The sequence below is a fragment of the Carcharodon carcharias genome, chromosome 19, assembly GCF_017639515.1.
Source record: "Carcharodon carcharias isolate sCarCar2 chromosome 19, sCarCar2.pri, whole genome shotgun sequence".
NCBI classification, from domain to species: Eukaryota; Metazoa; Chordata; class Chondrichthyes; order Lamniformes; family Lamnidae; genus Carcharodon; species Carcharodon carcharias.
In genome coordinates, this window is record NC_054485.1 from 45,889,050 (window position 1) to 45,899,775 (window position 10,726).

Sequence of the window (10,726 nt, forward strand, 5' to 3'; positions counted from 1 at the left end):
TCTCCATTGCTTCTTTTGCCAACTAACCTCAATCTATGCTCTCTTGTTCTCAATCTTTCCATCAATGGGAACAGTTTCTCTCTACCTACTCTGTCCAGACACCTCATGATTTTGAACACCTCTATCGAATCTACTCTCAGCCTTCTCTTTTTCAAGGAAATTAGTCTCAACTGGACCAATCTATGTACGTAAGTGTAGTTCTTCCTCCATGGAACCATTCTCATGAATCTTTTATGTACTCTCTCTAACTCCTTCACATTTTTGAAAGAATGATGTCCTGCTATCACTTTAGCTCAAGGATGCTTTGCCACAGTAGGTACACACCTCACCATACTCCAAAACTTCCCCATCCCCTCGCTCACTCCACAACAGGGGTTTTATCAGGGCGACGAGGGCTTCACCAACCGGTCAGAGAACTAACAGGGAAGCACAGTCAGTGCCATAAGGGAGGCATAATGGAATCAAGTGCCTTGAATTGGTCACCACTGAGTCTTCCCAGCGATTGAGGTCCCCAGTAGTGGAAATCCAACCTGCAGAGATCTACCAGCCAATCAGAGGAACAATGGCTGCTGGCATCTCTGCACCCACCTGAGGCGCATGATCACGGAGGAACAAGGCCCTAGGTGAGTAAAGGTGGGATGTGGGTCAGAGGGCGGCAGGGGGCAGTCATAGGAGAGGGGACGAGGGTCACAGACAAGGGCAGGGGGGTAGCATTCAGCAGCCATCCCCTGCCCCTTGCTGGGTCCCTTGTTTGGCACAGAGTGCCTTCTGAGGATGTGAGAGATGTGTGTGGCCTTCATTTAATCCCTGAGCCAACATTAAATTGTGGTGGGCTCAAGGATAGTTGTTGTTAATTGGATCATTAATGAGCCTAACTGACACTCCATGGCTGGCAGCCAGCGATCCCGCACCAGTCCCTTCCACTCTCTGTCTTAATCGGGAGGTGGTTTTCCTGCACTGGGAGACTGTAAATCAAGAGTTTCTTTGTGCTAACAAAATAGTTGAAATGTAAAAAGCAAAGCATGGCACTAGAAAAACCTCCCCAGGTAGATCTGACCTTCCAAGTAGCCAGAGTTCTGATTGCTTGCAGATGAGTGCCCTTTTTAAATATCATTGACAATGTCCATTTCCAACCTGTAACCTGCAGTACAACAATCAGCCTGCTCTAGTTCATGAAAATGGCATAATAGGGCCCCCAACTTACAAATTTTAATCAAGGTCCTACCATTTGGCTGCCTCTGTCTAGGCTTCAGTCAAAATGATGTGGACAGAATCACAGAAAGGTCAAAGCAGCACGTTTGACGCCCCCCATTTTTATTGTGATAGCAATTTTTAAAAAAAATTCATTCAAGGGATGTGGGCTTCGCTGGCTGGGCCAGCATTTATTGCCCATCCCTAGTTGCCCTTGATAAGGTGCTGGTGAGCAGCCTTCTTGAACCGCTGCAGTCCATGTGGTGTAGGTACACCCAGAGTGCTGTTAGGAAGGGAGTTCCAGGATTTTGTCCCAGCAATAGTGAAGGAATGGCGATATATTTCCAAATCAGGATGGTGAGTGACTGGAGGGGAACCTCCAGGTGGTGGCATTCCCATCTATCTGCTGCCCTTGTCCTTCTAGGTGGTAGTGGTTGTGGCTTTGGAAGATGCTGTCTATGGAGCCTTGGTGAATTCCTTCAGTGCATCTTGTAGATGGTACACACTGTTGCTACTGTGCATCGGTGGTGGTGGTAGTGAATGTTTGTGGATGTGGTGCCAATCAAGTGGACGGCTTTGCCCTGGACAGTATCCAGCTCTTTCAGTTTTATGGGAGCTGCACTCATCCAGGCAAGGAGGGAGTATTCCACCACATTCTTGACTTGTGCCTTGTAGATGGTGGATAGGCTTTGGGGAGTCAGGGGGTGAGTTACTCGTTGCACATTTCCTAGCCTCTGACCTGCTCTTGTAGCCACAGTATTTATATGGCTAGTCCAGTTCAGTTTCTGGTCAATGGTAACCCCCAGGATGTTGATAGTAGGGGATTCAGTGATGGTAATACCATTGAACATCAAGGGGCAATGATTGGATTCTCTCTTGTTGGAAATGGTCATTACTTGACACCTGTGTGGTGCAAATGTTACCTGCCACTTGTCAGCCCAAGCCTGGATATTGCCCAGGTCTTGCTGCATTTGGACATGGACTGCTTCAGTATCTCAGGAGTCACGAATGGTGCCGAACATTGTGTAATCATCAGCGAACATCCCCAGTTCTGACCTTATGATGGGAGGAAGATCATTGATGAAGCAGATGAAGATGATTGGGCCTAGGACACTACCCTGAGGAACACTTGCAGTCGTGTCCTGGAGCTGAGATGACTGACCTCCAACAACCACAACCATCCTCCTTTGTGCTTTTTATGACTCCAATCAGCAGAGAGTTTTCCCCCTGATTCCCATTGACTCCAGTTTTGCTAGGGCCCCTTGATGCCACACTCAGTCAAATGCTGCCTTGATGTCATGTGCAGTCACTCTCAACTCACCCCGGGAGTTCAGCTCTTATGTCCATGTTTGAACCAAGGCTGTTAAGAGGTCAGGAGCTGACTGGCCCTGGCGGAACCCAAACTGGGCATCAGTGAGCAGGTTATTGCTAAGCAAGTGCCGCTTGATAGCACTGTTGATGACCCCTTCCATTACTTTACTGATGATCGAGAGTAGACTGATGGGGCGGTAATTGGCCAATTTGGATTTGTCCAGCTTTTTGTCTACAGAACATATCTGGGAAATTTTCCACATAGCTGGATAGATGCCAGTGTTGTAGCTGTATTGGAACAGCTTGGCTAAGGGGGAGGCAAGTTCTGGAGCACAAGTCTTCAGTACTATTGCCAGAATATTCTCAGGGTCCATAGATTTTGCAGTATCCAGTGCCTTCATCTGAAGACTGGCATCTGTGATGCTGGGAACCTTCAGAGGAGGCCGAGATGGATCATCCACATGGCACTTCTGGCTGAAGATTGTTGCGAATGCTTCAGCCTTATCTTTTGCACTGATGTGCTGGGCTCCTCCATCATTGAGGGTGGGGATATTTATAGAGCCTCCTCCTCCCAGTGAGTTGTTTAATTGTCCACCACCATTCGTGACTGGATGTGGGGGGACTGCAGAGCTTAGGTCTGATTCGTTGGTTTTGGGATCACTTAGCTTTGTCTATCACTTGCTGCTTATGCTGTTTGGCATGCAAGTAGTCTTGTGTTATAGCTTCAACAGGTCGACACCTCATTTTTAGGTATGATGCTGCTCCTGGAATGCCCTCCTACACTCTTCATTGAACCAAGGTTGATTCCCGGCTTGATGGTAATGGTAGAGTGGGGGATATGCCAGGCCATGAGGTTACAGGTTGTGTTCGAGTACAATTCTGCTGCTGCTGATGGTCCACAGTGCCCCACGGATGCCCAGTCTTGAGTTGCTAAATCCATTCAAAATCAATCCCATTTAGCATGGTGGTAGTGCCACCATCCCTTCACAAAACAAGAACACAGCACTCAAGCACAACACACAACAATTTAATGAAATGTTGATGAAAAGTTTGCTATTCAAGGTTCTAATTGCTTCCAGAAAGCAAGGATGAAAAACAGCCCCAAAAAGTTGTTGCAGCTTTTACCAGTAGAAATTCAGTGGCTGAACTGATTTAATTCCAGATCATTTACTACATTTCTTTTGGAAAAAATTAAATGTTACATTAAATTGTCCTGATAATTATCCCTAATGAGGTTCATGTTGGTAAATGATTCAAACTGACAAAATTAATGAGCATATGGAGAATATAATTATTGCAAGATTAAGAATGGTGCATGTCATTGATAACATGGTTCACCTAATAGAGTTAGATCATTAAGTACACAGGTGTTACCACACCCACCTGCATTACCTACAAATATTTCAGTTTTATTACACTGATGCCCTCAGCAAATGCAATTCTGGTCTCAAGACTGCTACATTATGCTTTCATTTTGGCTACCTTAACAAAGTCTCTGTGGTGGTTAGATATGCCCTGCTCTGTTACGAATCAGAAAGCCATGCAAAATGCCAAGATGCAAACTCGAGTCAGAGTCAATATGCCTTTGGAATAGGCATATTGTCCATCCAAGTGTCCAAAATACTATAGAACAGATTATTGATAGCTCTGTCTTTTCTCCTGGGTACCACCTTCACGTCATTTAAAAGGTCAGTGACCTCTGTGAGAAAGGCAACTCTTGTGCAATTGGTTTGAGAGTGGCTGCCTTAAATCTTTTAAAGCTTATCAGGAATGCAATGAGATTTTTGCTGCAGAATCTGCAATCAATTGAGCACTCTTCCCTTTGCTGATTTAACAGAGGTCATAGAGACCAAGAAATGTATGGTCAGCTGACACCTCCTGGAGAGAAAAATGCATCTTGTTGTGCTGAAAACAAGACCACAAGTTCAGAAAGTTTACAACCTGCATATCTATCTGTAACACTGTGGCTAAACTCAACTTTCAGTGACGCACAAGTGAAGTTTGATATAAAACGTAAAAACTAGCAATAAGTCAGGAGTGACTTCTTAAAAATTCATCCTCAAGATGTGGGTGTCACTGGCAGGTCTGGCATTTTTGTCCATCCCTAGTTGCCCTTAGAAAATGGTGATGAACATTTGTGTAGTTTATTACAATGAATGGTTTACTTGGGCACTTCAGTGAGCAGTTAAGAACCAACAATGTTGGTGTGGAACTGGAGTCACGCAAATGCCAGACCAGGTAAATATGATGAGTTATTTTGCCTAAACGATATTGGTTGGCTTTTTACAACAATTGGACAGCTCCCTGTGCACTTTAACTTATGCCAGCTTTTTATTTCCAGATTTCCTTTTAAAACTGAACTTGTGGGATTTGAACTCATGTTTTCCAGATTATTAGTGCAGGTGCCTCAATTACTACCCCATTGTAACTCTTTCGAGTTAAAACCAATAAAACCAAATTAACAAAATTGGGATAAATCAGGCACAGCCCCTAATTCAGGTCAGCTGTAAAACCAAGAACAAAGTTTAAAGGAAACTTACAAACTTTAAATCAAAATGTGATTAAAGGGCTCAACAAAACACCCCAGTCCCCGCGGTGCCCACCGGGCATGGAAGGCCTCGAGAATGCCAGCAGACACCGCGTGCTCCCTCTCCAGGGACATCCGGCCGTGAACGTAGCCGCGGAAGAGGGATAAACAATCGGGCGGGACTCCCCCATCGATCGCCTGCTGCCTGGACCTGTTAATGGCCAACTTGGCCAGGCCCAGGAGCAGGTTCACGAGGAGGTCCTCCTCCTTCCCGACCCCCTTCCGCACCGGGTGCCCATAGATCAGGAGCGTGGGGCTGAAGTGCAAACAAAACATCAATAAAAGGTTTTTCAAATAACTAAAAAGGGAGTGCAGCCTACCACACCCTATATATGCATGGTCTACAGACTCCACAAGACCGCAAAAAGGGCATGTGTCCTGAGAGTCCGTGAAACTATGCATTCTCCTATTATAGGGGACTGCTGCATGCAACACCCTCCAACCCAGGTCCCCGATAGAAAGGGGGAGAATACCTCCGTAGAGGGCCTCTCATCGGGGGCCTCCGCCGCCGGACGGCAACAAGGCACACCAGGGCGTGTCCGGGCGGCGGACAAGGGCGAGAAAATGGAAGGTGTGCAGCAGTAGTCTGTACAAAAAGCTCATCTTTGCTGTGCCAAAAGGCACAGAGGGCATGTCCCCGAAGCGGCTCATATTGCAGGGCACCCAGCACCCGAGGGAGGGTTCGGGGCTTGGGGCCAATGTGGAACTCTGTCCGAACAGGGGAACGCTCAGATGGAAGACCACCGCGCACCTGGGCCACCTCAAGACCTAAAATTACATCGGGTCCGAGCACGACCGCTCTCAGGTCTTGGATGGCATCGGCTGCGACCTGGACACTCACAGACGCGCAACGTGCCAACTCCAGCGGGAGCATCCAGCCTAGTCCTCCGCCACCCAGCACGTCCCCGATCCTAGTCACCCCTGTGGCCACAGCCCTCCTCTCTGCCAACCACTGAAAGGGATGGAGGGGCGGATTCCTGAGCAGTGGCTCTCTGACGATAGCCGCTACTCCTGACGGGGGAGAGCTGTGTCGCGAGGTGACCATATTCCAGACTTTGATCAGGTCCTGGTAAAAGACGGGCAACGCCTGCAAGGAGCCACCGAGGCCCATCTGTTCTATAAACAGGAGCTGCACGTCATAATTCAGGCCATGCACCTGACGGAAGAAATACGTCGTCAGGGCACACCATCTAGGAGGAGGCTCGACGTAGAGGTAATGCTGCAGGGTCTGAAGGCAGAAAGTCGCCACCTGTGTGCGTAGGCACACTAGCGCCTGACCACCCTCCCTACTAGCCCATTGTAGAATCACTGCATTAGCTTAGTCTGTTGATTAGCCCCTTGTCTTGAAAACAATGGATGGTCCATACCATCCTTGTTAACACTCACTCTGTGACATCTGTTAGTGTTCGGCGTCACACCTAATTTCAATTCCATCAATTTCAATCTGTAACTTAGACCTGGTCAAATACATCTCCAGACATGGCTTGGCCTATATAGCCAAGTGGTTATGGTACTGGGCTTATAACCCAAGATCAAGAGTTCAAATCTCACAATGGCAAACAATGTAACTTCATCTGAATAGGAACAGATGGAAAAGTGTTTGTACTCGAAAGAGTTACATCTCCAGACAGAACCTTCAAACAAAGAGCAACAACAATACAAGGTTGAGAGGTATGTGTTAGTATGTCTTCTCACCCTTAGTCTCAAGCTAAGTAGAACAGGAAATATTACATTATTTATTTTACAATGTAACATCTATATACAGTTTATTTTATTGCAAAATAAACCCCTTGAGACTTGTATTGATGTTTCTCATCATGTAAGTTAGTGCAACACACTCTAAGAAAGAATTCATCTCGTTAGCTCTCAATTGAGGCTGACTTGGATCACAAGTCTCAAACTCAGTATTCTTAACCTCAGAACTTCTACTTTAGTTTGATAGTATCTGACTGATGTATACGTTTTAATTATATTTTATATTTTTTTGGTATTTTGCTCCTTCTCCTATTAACAGTTGCTGAAAGCAAGCAAACACACAATATGCAGAATGAATATGAACCTGTGACCTTCCAACCTCCACAACATTGCCCCTTTCGTGGAATAAGTTTTTAGCTTGTTTACTTGGATTTGAATACATTATCTACACAAATATAACTAAAACATTTGTCTTTAGGTACATTGCACTTAAAAGTATCCATTGTGCCATGCATCACCTAAAACTATTATTAGTTAAACAATCGCTGTCTGTTAACCATCCTGGTTTCCTCAAAGACTATATTGCCACAACACAGTGGGAAAAGCTACCATTCCAAATCAGCAACCAGCGAAACTCATCAAATCAAACTGACCTTTTTTCCTGTGAAAATTACTAATCGGGATGTATTGGTATCAGAAAACCAACCAACGCCTAAAGAAGTTTTGTAAACAACCACCTTGCATTGCCACAAATCCCACTCTAGATAGCTCAAAATAATATTTAGAACATATTAAATACATAAATACATTGTCTGAAGAAACAATACAGTTCTTTATAAGATCGGCCATTGTTTATTAATACAGCTCCAAGGAGATTCGCACACAGGTTTACCATCTCCCTGGGTCATGGGGACTGGGGCACCAACATAGCACCTTTAATATAGAAAAAAATCAAAGACCTTTCAAAGATGCGCAATTAAATAAATGAATGATGAGCCAAAGGAGGAGATATTGGGAGGAGTATCCATAATCTTCGTCAAAGAGGTAGGTTTTAAGGAGGCTGTTAAGTTTCTGGTGGGAGAGGGGGGCAGTGGGTGGCAAGGATGGGGTTCAAACTAGAAGTGGTGGTCTGCTTTTCTGAGTTATAAATCTGTCATTTCTCAACATTAAAAAAAATGCTTTAAAGGCATTTTCTAAATGAACAGAGAACAAATAATCTTCCACAAACTTTTCATTGGAAATAATATCCAAAGCAAATTCTCAAAACAATTTTTGTCACAATTCGTGCAACCCCATTATGACACAGGTATGGTCTTGTAAACCATTGGATTTGAGTTTAAAATTCTATACCCTGGTCCATTGCTCCCCCACTGTGCTCTATTTTTTTGCATCTGCTCCCCTTTCCACTGCTATGTTTCACATTCCACCACTCATGCACCTTCTGTATTCATATCAAAATCAGGTCAAAGTCAAGCAGGGATGAAGAATTTAACCTGTTCTTTTCTTTCCTTATGTCCAAAATTTTGCCTTCTAACTTGACTGCATACTGTGTTTATAAAATACTCTTATGTTTCATCATTGTTAATATGATTCCAAAATGTATGGAAATTCCTGTCATTCAAAGTGAAAATATGTATATTCAAATACAGGAGTGAAGGCTGGAATTGACAGAGAATGAAGACAGGTACATGGATCGATACCAGGAAGATATATCCTGTTGTCTTGTTGTCTTGTTATAAACCTATTAACAGTTTGTACTAATTTTAAAACTCACAATTTGGATGCAATCTTGTTGAGGCTTCTGGGGTCTCACCTGTCGGCTGGAGAGCCAGTCAGAGACCTCCGCTGCCTCTTTTTGGGAAGCCCCACCAAATCACAAGCTAATCAGGCAGTGGTGAGGCCAGTGGTGGGCATTGCCCTATAATCAAGACCCAGGGGCAGAGGTCTCGCCTACTGAGAGTTGCCAGCCAATCAGAGGTCAGCAGCTCTTGTGCTCAGCAGCACCACTAGCTGCTAGGAGATCAGGCACCGGAGTCCCAACATCAAGGACTGATCCAGGCCACGGATAAGTAACGTGGACGGTGGGGGGGGGGGGGGGGGGGGGGGGGGGTGGTGGTGGTGGTGGTGGAAGGGTTGGGGGGGGGGGTGGAGGGGTGGGGGGGTGGGGGGTGTGGAGGGGGGGGTGCGGAGTGGTTGTTGTTTGCGGGTTGGAGGCCATATGTTGGGGGTGCAGGGTGGTTGACTGCAAGCGCAGGGGGGTAGCTGTCAGTGGGACCCGCTTCCTGATGTCCAGTTGTTCAATCAGACACTGAGTGCTTTGATTGAGGGACCCCTACACGCACCTCGAAGGTGACAAACTAGCAACACAGTTTTAGCTGCCGTGCACACCACATGTTGAGTACCAACCGCAACTGGGTTAATTGCTGTGGTGCTGGGATGATGCCCTTAAGTGGTCTTTAGTTTGGCACTTAAAGGCCTTAATAATAGAGATAAAAACAAAAAACTGCATTTGCTGGAAATCCAAAACAAAAACAGAATTACCTGGAAAATCTCAGCAGGTCTGGCAGCATCGGCGGAGAAGAAAAGAGTTGACGTTTCAAGTCATCATGACCCTTCAACAGAACTAGGTGAATCCAAGGAGAGGGCTGAAATATAAGCTGGTTTAAGGTTGGGGGGTTGGGGGGGGGGGGGGGGGGGGGGGGGGGGTGGGGGGTGCTGTTGGGTGGGGAGAGAGAAGAGGAGGTGGGGGGATGTGATTATAGGGACAAGCAAGCAGTGATAGAAGCAGATCATCAAAAGATGTCACTGACAAAAGAACAAAAGAACACAGAGGTGTTGAAGTTAGTGATATTATCTAAACGAATGTGCTAATTAAGAATGGATGGTAGGGCACTCAATGTATAGCTCTAGTGGGGGTGGAGGGGGGCATAAAAGATTTAAAAATAATGGAAATAGGTGGGAAAAGAAAAATCTATATAAATTATTGGAAAAAACAAAAGGAAGGGTGAAGAAACAGAAAGGGGGTAGGGATGGAGAAGGGAGTTCAAGACCTAAAGTTGTAGAATTCAATATTCAGTCCAGAAGGCTGTAAAGTCCCTAGTCGGAAGATGAGATACTCTTCCTCCAGTTTGCGTTGGGCTTCACTGGAACAATGCAGCAAGCCAAGGACAGACATGTGGGCAAGGGAGCAGGGTGGATTGTTAAAATGGCAAGCGACAGGGATGTTTGGGTCATTCTTGTGGACAGACCGCAGGTGTTCTGCAAAGCGGTCGCCCAGTTTACGTTTGGTCTCTCCAATGTAGAGGAGACCGCATTGGGAGCAACGAATGCAGTAGACTAAGTTGGGGGAAATGCAAGTGAAATGCTGCTTCACTTGAAAGGAGTGTTTGGGCCCTTGGACGGTGAGGAGAGAGGAAGCGAAGGGGCAGGTGTTACATCTTTTGCGTGGGCATGGGGAGGTGCCATAGGTGGGGGTTGAGGAGTAGGGGGTGATGGAGGAGTGGACCAGGGTGTCCCGGAGGGAACGATCCCTACGGAATGCCACCGGGTGGGGGGGGGTGGGGGTGGTGAAAGGAAGATGTGTTTGGTGGTGGCATCATGCTGGAGTTGGCAGAAATGGCGGAGGATGCTCCTTTGAATGTGGAGGCTGGTGGGGTGATAAGTGAGGACAAGGGGGACCCTATCATGTTTCTGGGAGGGAGGAGAAGGCGTGAGGGTGGATGCGTGGGAGATGGGCCGGACACGGTTGAGGGTCTTGTCAACAACCGTGGGTGGAAAACCTCGGTTAAGGAAGAAGGAGGACATGTCAGAGGAACTGTTTTTGAAGGTAGCATCATCAGAACAGATGTGACGGAGGTGAAGGAACTGAGAGTTTGGGATGGAGTCCTTACAGGAAGCGGGGTGTGAGGAGCTGTAGTCGAGGTAGCTGTGGGAGTCGGTAGG